The following is a 17,544-nucleotide window of genomic DNA, read 5'->3' as shown; positions in this document are numbered from 1 at the left end:
GCTATCTAAATTATTAATGAAATTGGTATTATTTGATTTGCTAATTTGGTGAAAAATGCTGCAAGTACAAAGAAAGGAATGAAATCTCAGAAACACTTCCTGTACTTCACACAACTTCATCTGACCTTGAACAATGCTGGTGCAAAGAGCCCAGATAAATTAGATGTTACATTCACAAGAATTCCACACAGTGAGCATCTAAGAGTGTGAAAGCCTCCTGACAATTTTTCCAGGTTGTTCTCAAAAACAGGTAATAATTTCCTTGCTAAAACATCAATCGACTCCCAATGGGAGTTACTTTAGGTAGGCCTGAGGAATAAGAAGCTTCAGAATTACGGCCTTCCCGTCACAGTACAGCAGCTCAAGAAAAAGGACAAGAGCAAGGGATTAAGGAAGCTTAGATATTGTTCACAATTCAAATTAATCTTTGAGTAGATGATGAGTTGTAAGTGACAGATGAATAAGGAAGTAGAATTTTCAAGTAAACGTTGCTTCTGTCCCACAGCCAGGAGGATTTGCTTAGCTGAACTACAGCTTCCTCAGTGCCTGACTGATGCAAGGACCAACAACAAGGCATAAATTTAAGCTAAAAAGTTTACCCACATTAATGAAGGAGTTAAAGAAGAGATGTTTTTGTTTTCTTACTTTCTAAGCAGAAAGCTGGTAAGTCAAGAGAGCAAATCAAGCAGGTAAAACTTACAGAAAAAAAGAGCAACAAATACTAGTGCCTGAACTCTCCTAGAAGTCTCTTCAGTCATTTGGAAAACCCTTCTATCAAGGGTAAGAGATCAGATAGGCATGCTCAAATAGCTGGTGTTATATGATGGCTCATCTATATTGGATAAGAGTAATATAATACACCCAGAAAAGCCTAAGTAAACATGAAGTATCCTACCTGTAATTATTCTTTATGCAATTAATTAAAAAAATTCATAAGAATTTTTTTATAAATGCATAGGACAAGCTCTATCTTTTTCTCTCGAAGTGTGTATAAATAACCTTGACACAACAAATGAAGGAAAAAAACCAAACAAAAACCAAAAAACAACCACCCAAATCAGTCAAAACTAACCATACCTATTTAAAAATACAGAAAAACAAAATGTGAATAGTTTAAGCAATCATGTAGTGTATTTAGACAGCCTTTTGTCATACTATGTTTGTTGTGCTGTGTCAAAGCAAAAAATCCGTTGTAATAAGTATAATTACTTTAATAGATTTGAATGAAGCTGTTCAGGACAGACTTTTAAAGCTACTTTATTACACAGAGTAAGATAGAAGCAATATTTTTTAATTTCAATAAAGAAGTTTAAAATATTTTAATAAATGCCTTTATGTTACAGGATTTTGTATTCCTGAGACGTAAATAAAACAATAACTCTGCAAAGCTCACAGAATAACTACATAAGCCATTTTACAAGGAGGATATACTTTTCCTTCTTTTCTATGAATGTATAAAGCTCTCCTTCAAGCTCTTACTAAATCTATTGATCTGTGAAACACAGTGCACTCCAGGGAGGCAATTCACTTGACGTTATATATCAAATGATGAGATGAATAATGATCATACCATTTGGTAATTAAACGTCTTACAAACCTTTTAACTGACTGAACGTCAGAAAGGTCAAACGAGATCAAACCTATTTCTTTTGTTGTTTTTAATTCTTTTCTTATATATTAGCAATACAAAAGTCATATTTAACAGTAACTGTAATACAACATGGCAAAACCAAATAATTAAACAACATACTTTTCATTTGTATATTATTACATGGTTTGAATACACAGATAAATTGTTCTGTCATCCTACAGTCTTAATTGTTAAGCTTTCAGAGAAGTAGCCACTCACCAGTATAGTGCAAATAACTAGCAACGTTATTGGATTAAGGAAAATGAACAGCACATAGAGCAAATCTAAAATATACCAAAGCACCAAGCAATTAAAGTAAAGCTCCTTGATAACTTCCTGTATAGCTACAGGAATCTGATTTTTTATTAGAGGATGAGTACAGGCCATTTCAACAGTTTGAAGACACTATCAGTGTTCGTCACCTTACACATTAATTTGGACATTTTATCTATTAACATATAGCAATAACTTAAATGTTTGACACTAGAAACAAATCCAAAATATTTAATAAAGAAGTCACCTACAACTGTAATTTCATGAACAGCTTTGTATTTTGCCTGTAAATTTGGCAGCTGCAAAGGCAATCAAAAGATGCAGCAAAGATGGTTTTTACTACAAACTGCCAATACTTTGAAATCACTTGCCTCAATGGCTACAAGTTTCTCTCCAACACCTCTGTAAAACATGGGGTTCCTAGAAAAGACAGTATCTATTCCCATATGACTTCAGCATAACCTTATGGGTTGTCATGAATCAAGGCCTTCATTGTCAGAAAGAATAAATCCCTCCACCTTCATGCAAGCTATCATCACCTTTCACTGCCCAAATAGACTCAGATCCCAAATATTAAAGAATGTCTTAGGATTTTCCTCTAGTTATTTTCCTAGAAAATGAAGAAATCTTTATTAGCTCGTGAAGAAGACATCCAACGTCTTTCTCAAAAACAAACTGGGACAGATTCAGTCAACTTTCACAAACATACAATCGCACAAACTCGCAATCAAAATCTGAAAAAACTAAACAACACAACCAGTAACAGCCTATATGTATATTACAGTTCTGTCTTGTAGAAGAGCAAACCAGCCACTCTCAAAAAACGTCCGGAGCCTACTGAGGCCAGTATCCCTGTGTTGCCCCAGGTGCTTCTGCACAGCTAGAGCTCACCCAGAGAAGAGAGGCTTCTGGGGCAGTAGCTGAAAGAGAGAAGATTTTTACAAGGCATCTAAAGAAGTATGGCAGCAGATGAATTTGCCAGCCAAAGGACAGAATTTTTCTGGGGAAGTCCCACATCCATGCTGAGGACTGGCTATTACTACAAGACGTGAGAGAGATGTGGGAGATACCTTCTTAATATCAACTGCCAGTTGCTCACAGTACTTTGTCTTTCTTTGTCTCAAGGCTGGAAACAGAGGTCAAGTTCGCAAAATGAAAAAGAGGTAATTAAATCACATGCTCTATCTTCTGGGATCTTTTAAGTATTGGACAGGGTATTCAAGTTCATAACGTAATAACTTCAAAACACTGTCCTATCAAATACATTCAATCAATCCAATATATAGCTTTTTCAGGCGTAATAAATCAAATAAATTTAAAATACCTCCAACTAAAAATATTTCTGAATTGCAAAATTAAAAGAATATAAATTATTAGATTGCAGTAACATTAATACTTCCTCAAATCTCCACTTCTCATGCAGTCCAAAACTACAGCATTCAGCAAATCTTCGAGAGATAGAGAAATTACTCATTTTTCTAACAGTTCAACATGCAAAATTTTAGGGAAAAAATGGTACTTTACTGTAACTAACTGGCATATTCCATTATCTTTTATAATGGAAAGTAAATAACTGTGGGACTTCCACAATAGAACAACCTCCCTTAGAAAAGCAAATAAACAGGTGCTCAGATCAAACTCATTTTAAGAGAGTATTACGCATGTGATTTAAGCACTGACCTGTGAAAAGATGTTCTGTGGAGGCTCAAGGGCTTCAACATATGCTCACTCTGCAAACAGCTGCAGCAGTTAAGGATGCTCCTGCCCTCTCCCTCCTTCCACCACTGTTTGTTACCTTCCCAATGCCAGAGCTGCCTGTTGCCACTCAGGGGCTGGCAAAACGACCATACGAGCATTTCTAAGTAACTTTCCTGCAAAGCCAAGTAGCACGGTTTAAACTGTTACGGATTTTCCACTGCATCAGCTGGGGATCCTTTCCACATTTATTTCTATTTTCCTTTTTGAAAGTGACAGGTTGAAGAAGAAAAAGAAGAAAGAAAGCAAATACAAGTTCTGGTGTAGGAGCAACAATGAATTTCTGAGAGAGAGCAAAGATACCTAGAACTGCAGCACCTGTTCATTAAATAATTATGTACTTTAGTTACTAAAAGGATTATTGATAATGATGATTCTAATACTTCTGCAGTGAGGAACAAAGATTTACAAACAGGAATGCTTACCTTCCACATTCCTTATAACACTACTGCTCAAAAAGGCAAATGCAAAATGATTCTGTCATAAGAGAAATCTTTAAATATTTTTCCATTCATTTCAGTAATGCGGTTCAACATATCAGCCTTATTTGTAAAAATAAAATAAATAATAATGCTGTCATTCATTTAGTCCATTTAACCAGTAGAGAGAAACTGGTCTGAGGCAAAGTTCCAGTTTAGAAGTTCTGACAGGATGATGATGCAAAGATGAAAAAATTCTGAACTTATTTTTTTAAATAAGTAGTAACAATTGAATTTGAGAAAAAGTACACCTACCCAAAACTAAAGTAAAAGCCTTTGACTGAGTTGAGTAGAAATTTTGTGTGTGTTATTGTTTTAATTCTTTAATAAGTGATGGAAAGAGAGAACTGGATTTGTATTATGTCATGAAAATATATCTTACAGCAAACAGAAAACAAAGTAAAAACTAATGGCAAGTGGCCATGTAAGAAAGTTTCCATCTTGAAAGGAAGAAAGCTATATATTCACCAAGCTGATTGTAGTATGTACTGTTCAGATAATAAATACTAGTTTCAAATTAGTTGCAAAACATTTAAGACATGAGGTCACATGTCTTTGTCATATCACACTATCCATTTGCTCTAATTTGAAATGTTTAGTAGTTAACTTCACCAAAATAATACAGAACAATATTAGGCTGCAAATTCAATTACAGAAGCATAGGAACATCTATATGTATTTCAATAGATCTAAACCAAAATTTAATTCAGTTTCTCCTTCAAGTATAACAACACTGAATTAAAATTAGTCCATTTCCCATTACTGTAGTTACCTATAAAACTATACTTAACCAAAATATATAGATTCTAGAATTAAATTTCTATTTTGTACATGCTAATGTACCATGCCCTACACCTTATTCTTGAGAAGCCACTGTATATTCTTTAAATTATAGCAAGCAGTTGTAACTTTGCAGCCTAAGATTACAGGCCCGGTATTTTCTTTTGCAAAACCTTCACTGGATCTGTCGTAATTTACTGAATCTTCATACAGGTACTCGAATTTCTATACATATGTTTGGCTGTAGGACCATAACCACCATATGAACCAAAACATGACCTATTTTGCTTCTCCAGAAGACTCAAGCTCAGAAAAAAACAGTAACAGTTCCTTCAAAAATTAAACTGTGAACATTTGAATTTTGTAAAAAAAATCTGATGCAGTTAAGCACATTTTTCCCCGACAAATCACCAGTAAAAACCTATCTCCTGTAGGCTGTGACTGACAACAATTACCACTAAACAGCTGTTTTACAGACTACATTAAAAATTCTGAGGCCCAGTTCCTAAGGGACAGTGATCTTTGTCCAGTTCCTAGATGACAGTGCCCACATCAAAAAAAAATCATTACGTCTTTCTTTGCTAGATCCCATAATGCATTTTCCAGAGGAGAGAAGAAATCACTCCCCAAGACAGTTAACAAGCACCACTTACAAACACAGAACTCATTTAAAATCAGCTTTTTAGGGAGGTTAACTCTCAAAGCAATCAAATAAACATCTATTCCATTTTCAAGATCCCATTTATTTTCAGGAATTAGATCTGCTGTTATTTCTTCCATATGCAGTTACTCATACCAAACGGCTTTATTGCCTACATTTATTTTTTTTTAAATAAGGATTTTAGATAGCTAGTTCATCACATCTATCATGGACTGATTTCTGGATAAGGTAACTTCGAAAGCATCCCAAAAATATAGCTAATTTCTTTTACTGTGTTACTGGAAAACATAGGAAACAATACCATGAAAATCAGCCTTTCAGAATTACTTCAGATATGGTCAAGTAAGAGACCATGCTGGAAAAACCAGCACAAATCAGTTGTTCTGAGAAATACGGGAACCCACATTTGGTTTCCTTAAGTTTTACAGAAATCCAAAGTAAACTACTGTTGAGGTTTCTATTTCTCTTGATAAAATTAGCTTTTATTCTGTCTAAATCAATCTTTGTTGGGGCACTCACAGGTCTCAGCATTTTCTTCCAAAAACTGTGGTAATGCTTAATGGCTTTCCAATTTAACTAGAAAAACCTCAGAGAGATAGAAAAGACATCACAACACAGAAATGAGCAGCGATTCTTTGTCTTGGCTCTCCTACCAGAGAAAAAACCAAGGCAATTCTATGTATATAATTAAAGCCAAATTAAACTAATGTTCTCTGTTGCCTCCTCTGAAAGACAACACTTTCTAAGAACTTCATTTCATAGAAAGCAGAAAAGGAGAACGAAAGGGTTAAAACAGGCATTTGTGGCAGAGTTAAGTCTTCCTCTAGTCCCTCCCACAGAAAGACAAAGCTGTTGATGACCCTTTTATCCTACTGCAGGAACAGAAAGAGCACCGTAGAATGAATGAGAAGAGAATTCCTTCAGGATGATGGGAAGCCCTATCTTGCTGGCATCATAGTCATTAAATTTTCCTTTTTAAGTGTTGAAATTTTAAGTCTGGAACTGCTGTGAGAGCATTAAGAGTTTGGCCAGACACACACAGTCATCAGCATGGCAACAACAGAAAAAAGACCTCTCCAGAGCACAGCTGGTGCCAGTGCTCTGCATTATAAGCACAATAGAGTAATTTTCCCTCTTAAAAATATGACCAGGATGGGAAAAACTGAGAATATAATTCACATTTCTTAGTTTTATTCACAATCATATTGGAAATATGATTTTGACCAGCACCGTCCCTGCCACTGCACACATCAGCACAACTAGCTGTGTATTCTGGCTAACAGTTAATCTGGAAATCCATCCTTACTATGTTTTTCCAGTCTGTCAACCCACTCCTGCAAGTCATTTTCAAATAGCTCATTCATAATTTATTTCAAACCCAATATTCGTGAAATCTCACAAGCATCCCATCATTAAGTACCAATGGCACAATCTGTTATAATAAATTTCTTAACTTTAAAAAATAAAATATAGTTGATATCTAACACCAAAAAAAAGAGATTTTGTTTAAACATAAAGAAAAGAGCAAATTAATGTATTTGTATTTAAATGACTGTATTTTCAAGGTGGAAAACCGAGACTGCATTTGCAAACTTTGTTCATATATTTTTAACTTATATTTATTTCCTTTATTAACTCTAAGTGAGTTTGACATAATTTATTGTACTAAACTAAAACACAGGTGTCTTGCTTTCTTGAAGAAGTGGTCCAGCTAGTAAGAAGGAACCCACTAGTGTGACTAAAAAGACCAATTCTCATTGTTATCCAGATAAAAGAATAAGAGGTATATGTTATCTGTCTCATCTTAACTCGCTTGTTATTATGTATTATCTTATTTCTAAAAATAACACGGACATATTACACTGCTCATCTACAGCAATTCTTTATAAAATAAAAGTGTTGTGAAGAATATTTGGGGTTTGTTGACCATTATTCTAAACAGTTTGTCAAAACAGCTTTAGCAGTTCATATTTTTTGTGTACTGTATCACACATACTTTTAGAAATGTCGGGGCTTATTTTAGCAACTTTACTTGTAATATGCAAAATTATGTCACTTAGTGATTATTAAAAAACTATAAAAGTAACAAACCATTTCGCATTATTTCACAGAATTATTTTTTCAAATAATAAACTCACCCTCAGTTAATCTCTTTTTTTTTTTTTAAATTAACTTTTAAGAGACTGGTTATCTATCACCAGTCTCTTAAAGAATCAGAAGCAATAAGAAAATAAAATCAATATATCCATTACTCTTAAATTAAAAAAAAACCTCTGTTTGAGAGAAGTAACAATGTAAACACCAATGGAAATTCCATTGGAAATGATGATAATATTTTCAACAATTATGGTTTCGGTAAAAGCCATTAACAGTTTAACATCAAGCCAGCAGACACCTTTTCCTGGTATATTGTGCATAAAAAGTATTCCCATCTGTTTCAATGCTTTGGCTTTTTCATGGGCTTAAACTTGTCAAATTATTCCATTTGATTTCAGAGAATTCTCATATGGCAATCTATTTTATTTACTTTATCTTCAATAAAATGGTTGAGTGAGCATTAGCAACTATGAGACACAAGTTTCAATCAGTCCTCTGGCAAAGGCGTCAATCCACATTAGACCTACTGTGCTGTGAGCTGCAGCCAGAAAGCTGGAGTAAGACAGGGCAACAGTGAATGAGTGAGCGAGACCTAATAAAGCAGCAGTGAAGAGAGAGAAAATTCTCCCTAGACACTACCATACACTGCTTATATAATGCGTGTGCCTAGTTCAACACACCAGTAGCTCCTTAATAAAGCTGACAGCTAAAAAGGAGCTTCAGACTCCAACTTTATTTTACATGACAACTACAGTAATGGTCCTCTGTTCTCAAGCAGGCCACATTTAGAAACCTGTATTCAGTTCAGTTAAAAATTAAGAGTTCTCACCTCTCTCATTCATGTCACATAGAAGAAAGAATCATAAAATTATTAAGATGCACACCATCTCTCCTCATTTCATACAATTACTTGAAAAAACATCAGATTTCAACTAGCTTTTCCTTGAAAATTTCTACGCTAGAAACCACAAAACAATCACTGTATTTGAGCAATAACTCATTTCTGAAGACAGTATCATTAAGGACTAATTCCAACAAATGTGGGGCATCACTCCTAGATGCCGTGAAAATATCTCCCAAAGCACAAACTTTGTAATAAGCGATGCAAGTTCATATTTGATATGGGCTGTAAAAAGCAGATTATTGTAATAGTGCTCTTCCCAGCAAATCAGACCATTAAGACTGTACTTAATGTTCAGCTGAATTGAAAAGCTGGCCAGTTTAAATCCATAGTTTAATACTTTGTATAATTATAGCAAAAATTTAGTACCTCATAGTTCCAGGCCACAAATTCAATTCTATCAATGTAAACTACTTTTTGACAAAAGTTGCCTTCAGGTTCGCCCAAATCAGTAATTTACAACTATTCACAATCACCCTGGAAAGATAATTCAAAACTCTACAATAAACAGTGTCTCTGTTCTAATACAATTCCATTAAAATGTAAAGTACTGTTTATGTTTCAGACTCTTCCTGGTGGAAACCAGATTGAAGACAAAGCCCATCAATTCCCATCCAATTGCTTCTTGGAAAGCAGATACCTTCTTTACCTTTCAGCATTATGCTGTATATCGTCCTCCCCTTCACCTATGGCAGTATCAAAACTTACTTGCCTTCTGACCAGACATGTGGAAGGCTTAGCCTTCTTTGTGGACAAAGTTAATGCCAATCCATTATCCAGCTGATGGAATGACTTGTACAGCAAATGTTTCACACATCGGTCATCAACATGATCACCAGCAATGAGTCCTTATGTAAGTCTCGAGACAGTTCCAGTTCAGCTGCAAGATAACTAGATGAGATGTACTTTTGTACTAATCTAACAATATGATTATGTTTGCCCTATGCAAAATAAACATATATAGAGAGACTGAATATTTGGTAGGTATACAAAATGCATATACATACAATACGTGGACATGAGTTGTGCTGTTTAAAGTCCTGCAGTACCAGGAAGAAATAGGAATGAGCACAATGTCTCCTGTTCCACAAAGTGCCAATATAGGACAGAAGAGCTAGATCAATTTAACAATAATTAATACCACAACTACAATTCAGTTCACTAACACAGAAAATATTCATATTTAGAAAACTCCCTTAGTTTTTTTCCAAAGCCTAATTAACTCAGAAAATCCAGATGTAACTGTACCACTAATAGTTCCCAAAAGTGTCCATTTAACCCATCAGTCCAAAAATGGAACATTTTTTCTCTGCTTTCACATGTTTCCAATATGGATTTTTGTCTTGGTTTCAGTTTTTCCAGCTCTAACTCAGTTTTCTAAAACATACTCCTAAACAGTTAAGTGGTCTATTGAAAGACAGGACAGAAAGCAAACAGAATTTTTCTCTCTGTTAATTAAAAATGTACTCATGAATGCAATTTTATTTTTATGTATTTCTATCACTACTTTTATGACTGAATCCCAGTTTTCAATCCGTGCAAAGACACCATGTCCTGCCATAAAAAACTATCAACTCTAAATGACATACTGAAGAACTAGCATTCAGAATTTACTACTGTTTCCTCATGGACTACAAAAACATTCCCTCTCCACTTTCACATACTGCAAGAAATAGAGACTAGTGCTAAAAAGGCCAAAGAGATTTTGGCTTCCTTTACAGAAAGCATTTTTATAGATTGTATTTAACTTAAAGTTATGGAAGAAAATAATGGAGGAAACAGAGTAACAGTTACTTTCCTCCATATGCCTTAAGTTCCAGACATACTGGAATTCAATAAAATGATACTGCCAACTATTATAGATGCACAAATCAGTATTACTGCATTTCTGACATTATTTGGTACAGAACATATTAAATTTCCAGAAAAAAGTTTCCTTTAAAAAATAAAAATCTCTTGCTGGCTCACCAGATTTCAATTACTACACAATTACTACACAGTTTCTATCAAATGAAACAGTTCTCCAAAATACTGACACTGTCTATGAAGAAACTATCTAGTATTACTACGGACAAGTTACACCATTCAGACATGTATAAATATGTGATAGAAATCCAGTCATATTTCCATTGCTACCTAGAAAGCAAAGAATCTGACCTTCTTTACTGTTTTCTCCATTGGGTAATGTAAGAAAAAACACTGTTTTACAAATATATTACTACATATTAACATACAGCCATACACAAATTTATATGTGATGCCAGTAACATCTAGTGTTGCCCTGTACAGTGCTGTATATCCTTTGATTTACAATATTGCTAAAGCTAATATTGTATCTTTTCTTCTTTTTATGGTTTCACCATATTCATACTGTACCCTTCAGGCCAGTGCCTCAAGTCCTTGGAAACAGGTGAAGTTAAATCGGAAGAAAGGAATTTTCCTTTCTTATTACTCAGTGGGTAAAGACAGTCAGAGTGAAACACATACCAGGACGGTCTTGTTTTGTGCTGCTTTGAATTAGGTTAAAAAGGTCTGTGCTTCCTCCCAGAGGGTGAAACTTAAGAAAACTTGTTATAAACATAGTTCCAGCACTAATTACTCTCACCATCATTAACTCCTCTGGAACTACTTTTTTTTCTTGCCCTTCTGAGCCATCACTTCCTGAAGATGGATATATAAATATTATGGAGTATATAGATATATGTGTTGGATTTGCGTAATGGGGGAAGGGCTACAGGGGTGGCTCCTGTGAGAAGCTTCTACAAGCTTCCCCGGCTCCAAACTCGGACCCGCCTCTGGCCAAAGCCAAGCTAATCAGCAATGGGAAGAAGCTACTAGAAGCTTCCTCGGCTCCAAACTCAAATCCGCCTCTGGCCAAGGCCGAGCTAATCAGCAATGGTGGCAGCGCCTCTGTGATAGCATATTTAAGAAAGGGAAAAGTCTGCTGAGGTAAAGAGTAAAAGGGTGGAGGAAGATGGAGGAGGAGGAGGAGGAGGAAGAAGAAGAAGAAGAAGAAGAAGAAGAAGAAGAAGAAGATGGAAGAAGAAGAAGAAGAAGAAGAAGAAGAAGAAGAAGAGCTACAGTAAAAAGAGAAGGAGAGGAAGAAGAAGATGGAAGAAGAAGAAGAGGAGCTACAGTGAGGAGAGGAGTGGGATGTTAGAGAAACAACCATGCACACACCAAGGTCAGTGAAGAAGGAGAGGGAGGAGGTGTGCCAGAGCAGAGATTCCCCTGCAGCCCGTGGTGAGACGGCAGGCTGTCCCCCTGCAGCCCATGGAGGTTTAACGGTGGAGCAGAGATTCCCCTGCAGCCCATGGAGGTTAACGGTGGAGCAGAGATTCCCCTGCAGCCCATGGAGGACTCCACGCCGGAGCAGGTGGCTGGGCCCAGAGAAGGCCACGACTCTGTAGTTAAGCCCACACTGGAGCAGTTCGTGGAGGACTGCAGCCCACGGAAAGGACTCGCGTTGGAGAAGCTCGTGGAGGGCTGACCGCCGTGAGAGGGACCCCACGCTGGAGCAGGGGAAGAGTGTGAGTGAGGAGTCCTCCCCCTGAGGAGGAAGGACCCACAGAGACAATGTGGGAAGAACTGACCAAAACCCCCATTCCCATCCCCCTGTGCCGCTGGAGGGGGAGGAGGTAGAGGTACTGGGAGCAAAGCCGAGCCCAGGAAGAAGGGAGGGGTGAGGGGAAGGTGTGTTTTTAAGATATGGTTCTATTTCTCATCATCCTACTCTGATTTGGTTCGTTTATTTTTCCCCAAAATCGAGTCTGTTTTGCCTGTGACCACAAGTGGTCAGTCATCCCTCCCTGTCCTTGTCTCAACCCACGAGCTTTTTGTTGTATTTTCTCCTCCCCATCCCGTCCGGGGCGAGGAGTGAGCAAGCGGCTGCCTGGTGCTTTGTTACCAGCTGGGCTTAAACCACAACCGTATATCTGAATATTTCATAATACCTTAGCAGTTACTGCACATGGCATACAGGGAAACAATACGTATTCACTTCGGAAACAGTGGTGTACATAGAGGCAATTGGGCCTGGTTCCTATTATGGTGAGTTAGTTTGTTGTACCCTGTTGAAATCTGCATCTATAAGATTTAGTATCAGGCACCAGTTGAGCATATTTTGCAATTTATACATTAAAATATTGCCTAAAGTTTTGAATTGGAAAAATTCTGGAAACATTCTCAAGAAGTTTTCTACCTCTGTAGGAAAAGCAAAATGTGAACAATTGCAACACTCAACACGTAGACTAATTCTTTGTTGCAACAGCAAGTATGAAAAATCTGAAATAGATGCGAGTGGCTTGCTAAGCTGTCATCTTATGCTAATTCCTTCAGAATGTCCTTTTCCAGATCTCTCTAAGGTAAAAAACCTGATATCCCATTGTACGTGATTCACTCAAGATAGCTGTGAAGGTCTGGAGCAAAGCAAGGTATTCAGTGTAGGCATGCCAAGTCCCAGGGTGGTACTATACCCACTAACAGTGTTTCTTCACAGGCAGGTTCAGACTGTTAACACACAAAGCAGCTGAAACAAGATTTGAACTCACGGTCCTTGACATCACGGAATATTCCTCGTTACCAATGGAACAGAGATCATCCCGGTTTCAGGAAACTAGGAATATCCAAACTGAGGGATTCATTACTATTTAATCTTGCTTTTTAAAATTTTAATTTATTACAAAAAATATTTATACAAATATAGTCTGAATAAAGTATTTTCTAACCAAATTAGCTTAATTATCATACTCCTAATGCAGCTGATGTAATGAAACTATACAGTGGAACTTAACTCCAGAGTTCCAGAGACCTTGGTGAGAGAACCATGTTTTCACTTATTTTTGTGGCAAGCACTGAAAAAGCATGTAGGGAGAGCCTATATGACTTAAATACTCTCTGCTACCTAGTCATAACACAAGCAGTCATACATCTCAGTGAATCAGAGGAAGCAGAGATCAGCTATTTCAATATGGACTGGTAAGCAAGAACAGCAGTTCCAGAACAAAAGAAAGTTGCAAAAATTAATACTCAAAGATTTGTGATGCTTGACCTGTACTCACCTACTTCTTCTAAGCCTCAAAAAGACCTTTTAACTTCAACCTTGAGCTGAAGTGATGTTCAAAATCAATTCCAGTACCACCATCCTGACAAGACAAAGAGAAATGTTTACAGCTATTTAGACATCATTTAATGAAAACAAAATAGAATTTGGCTTTATCACACCCTCTAATTAGTGCCAGATATGCATAAGCTGATTCGTAAGTATTCTGAAAGAAAAAGAAAGGAGTTATAATTTTTAATTTTTCTATTTTGACATAAACATTTTGGTTGAAACACTGAGCAAGCTGAAAGATTCTCTTAACAAGTAGTCAGCTTCAGTGTAGTCCACAAAGAAATATAACTGTTTATCAAGTTTCTGCGTTGCAGTAGAGAGACAGAGAAGGCATCACTCAAAGTCCAGTCTTATTTTTTTTATTCTATTTTTATTATTAAAGTACCTAAAGACAATCAAGAGGGAGGCTTCCTTGAAGTACTTTGTTCCAGACAGAGAACTGCACACAGTATCACTACCAATAAGTTCACAGGGTCATCTGAAGGAAGCTGGGAGACAGCATGCCAATGAAATTTAAATCTATATGCATTTTAGGAAGGACAAAAGGACAAGTAAAAAGAAAAAAACAGCTTTGAAGCTGAGACTGCAAGACTGCATTGAAGGGAGAAGGTTGAACAAGGCAGAAGAAATAAAGACCTTGCAGGTCCATAGAAAGTATATTTAGATTACATCTGCCTGAGCACATTTCTCTTTGCTGAAATCAACTGGCACAGGTAATCCTACCTCTATGCTAGTATACCCATATACACTCCGAAACAGAGGGGCTGCATGCAAACTGTCTAGCGGAGGTGGTCGAATAAATGTCTGGGAATTTTCTGGAAAAATGTCAGTTTGCAAAGACCAAAACTGTGGCAGAGACCTGGAAATATTTCCAAGTGTTGTTTAATTTACTAATATAGACGTAGCCTTAATGCCTGAAACTCTGCTACTTCTAAAGTTGATCCTACCAGCCTCTTGATGGTGCCTCTTGGCAATTCTCCCTTACTGACAAGGTCAGACAGAAGCAGACTGAAGAGTAAAATGAATGTAGAATTTTATAAAGAAAAGACTGCTTTCCCACAGTTTAAAAAAAAAAATCTGCGTTCCAACTGGCATTATTAATACACACTTTGTTACAATATGTTTGGACATTTAAGAGCTGCAGTTCTAACTTCTTCCTTTGTTTGTAGAGTGTAACAAAACCTGCTGGGAAGGTCGAAGTTCCTAGAAAACTGAAAGCTACCTGGCAGCCTCTGTAGTAGAGCAAGTGAAGAAGGAAGAGCAAAGAATGACAGGCTGGAGGAATAAACACTACATGAAACCCCTGCACAGTATGACAGCACTGGGAAATGAGAAGGAAATCTTATGAGCTCTTAATACAAAGAGAAAAAAGAAGAAAATGTTAAAAACAGGTAAGGATCCTAAGGCAAATATGAGGAGGTGAAGGTGGGTGACAATTCTTAAAAGTTGTTGGAAAGTAAAATATGTGTCAATGAAACTTTGCTTGATGGTCATGTGGTCACCCTGGATCCAGAATGGAAATGTCCAACCAATTGAGAGAGAAGCATTCACCTTGCTCTCCTATTTCCCATTAAAAGTTTGCAGGTGTAGCTATGCCTCTAAAACTTGGAAGTTTCTTGTGCACCTGAAGTCTAGACAGAAATACACCTTATGGTTATTTCTTCAACAATACATGTGGTTTGTTGAGAGATGTTAATATGTAAGCCTCAAACATCAATATTCTGTATTTCTCTTGTTTCCTATACTCCTTTATGTCAAAAATTTTTCAGATAATCAGTTTTCTTAGCTTGGATCATATTAAACATCACATTTTGCTTCAGCTCAGAAAGAAAGCCAAGATAGTTATGATATATCAAATCTTACGTCAAAACATGACCTATTTTGGCGAGCTACAGCCTTCTTAGAAGAAATTTCGGTAACATTTTATTGTAATTATTCTTAATATGAAAACAATCACACTCGGTAGTCTTATTAAAATTTTATCTTTGGTCTTTTTGAATTATCAGGATTTCTACAATTTTTCAGAAGTCAGTAAGGAATATTTAAAATGGGCAGGATCGCCCGTAGTAGATGTGACGGATATGTCACAGATGGATGGCAGGCCTTACCTATCAACTTTCTTTTTACCGGTACAAATCTTCACCTTTAGAAACTTTTCTTTTGACCTATGTTTCATTTTTGCTACATTCAAGTGTGTTTTACCTGACAAAGGCAGCTGCCTCTTAAAAATAATACTACCTTTGTTATAAACATTGATTTGTTTTGATTTTTGTTTGCATCCTAAAACCTGGACCTGAATCATTCCAGTTATTCCAGTTTCACAATAACATCTCTACCTTCCCTCCAACTGACCCAGCACATTCCACCCCTTGGACCACAGCAGGTAGATCTTCAATGTCATTGTGTACCTATCCCATACTGACAGTGCTTACAGAGATATTTTTTCTATTCTTCAATATCTAACAATTCCATCTGAATTCCATCCGAACCTTAAAAGTTTACAATCAAATTCACAGAACTTGCCAACCAAAGCCTTAAAAGCATCCTGACAGAATTTCTTTTTTAAATACAGTTGCAGTGGATGAAAGTTCAAGCAATTCTGGCAGCTCAATGTAGTATTGTTTACTCAGGCAGGAACACTCTCATCATGTGAACAGTAGAATACAACTGAATTGAAAGTTACCTGCATGTCACTCGTCTTTGACTTCCCATTCAGGTCCCTAAAATTTGAGTCAAACAAGCAAATACCACAAATTTCTGCAATATCTGAGAAAGGAAAAGCGCACTGGTCAACGACTGAATTAATCTGATATGTAGACACTCATTAAAGTGTAGGTTTAGAGGAATTCTAATAAATTTTTCTCCAAATGATAAAATGTGTAACAATTACGATCACCCACCTAGCACAGAAGATAGATAGGTGATAGATGCCTTTGCAACACTGACAACTTTATGCAGTTTAGGTAGCATTTTGTCATACGATATGCTGCACTAGACTTCTTACAAAATAAAGCAATATTCACTATGAGCACAACTAACAGAATTTGGCTCTTATTTATGTGAATTGTCACAGTTGTTTCAGAAATCACTAGAATATGAAAATAATTTATTTCAAAATGAAAGCCACATTCATTCCTAGATGAAGACATTCCTTTGAAACTTGACTTAAATAAACGAATACAATGCCCATGTGCTGCAAACCATTCCCTTTAACTCATTAATTTATTTGTTGCATTCAATTCTTCGCTCATTTTATGTTTAGATCACAAATCATTAGGCTAAGTTTACCTGTTACATGTTTGAACACTGCCTCTATGACAACATTTTGATTTGAGACTACATGCTCTTATTCATTATCCTGCCTTGCTTGGCCTTTGGTATTTTTTAAAATGTAAATAACCCCACCAAAGTGTGCTACAGCTCTTAAGCAGTTCTACTATTTGATAGATCAACAGGCATTCCGATGTGTCTCTATTTCACATAAGACCTACTTGTTCATGTCTTTTCTATAGTAAAAATGGCTCAAACTGTGCACTACTGCTTTAAGTGAGTATTTGTATAAAAAATTCCAATGAAGTACTACTCACCGAAGCATTCAGGAATATTTTAGAACATGGTTGAGGGCCACCTATATAAGGTATCTTTAGATACACGTGTTTTGAATCAGATAGATTGGGCCAAAGACACAACTGGTTTCAGTAAAGCAAGAATTACTCGCTAGAGAGACTGACTATTATTTTAAAGGCATACACATTCACTGGTATCCATAGCTTCCACCTTCCCATTGTATAGCCCTCCATGCAATTAAAAACAAAAGAAGTATTAATTCATAATAGGACTTCTGAGCAAGTCTTA

At 36.4% G+C, this 17,544-nt stretch overlaps 1 protein-coding gene across 1 annotated transcript in view; it reads right to left on the bottom strand.

Moving 5' to 3' along the window:
• The window catches only part of FOXP2 (forkhead box P2), a 371,543-nt gene that overhangs the window by 285,810 nt on the left and 68,189 nt on the right, over positions 1-17,544 (bottom strand). The window contains exon 2 of the mRNA XM_050914983.1: positions 13,637-13,720. The gene's annotated coding sequence lies outside the window, so the exon portion shown is untranslated. The remainder of the gene's footprint in view (positions 1-13,636; positions 13,721-17,544) is intronic.

This window comes from Gymnogyps californianus, chromosome 1 (assembly GCF_018139145.2).
Source record: "Gymnogyps californianus isolate 813 chromosome 1, ASM1813914v2, whole genome shotgun sequence".
NCBI lineage: Eukaryota > Metazoa > Chordata > Aves > Accipitriformes > Cathartidae > Gymnogyps > Gymnogyps californianus.
The sequence above is the reverse complement of the archived record's forward strand: the minus strand, read 5'-3'. Positions and strand labels throughout refer to the sequence as shown.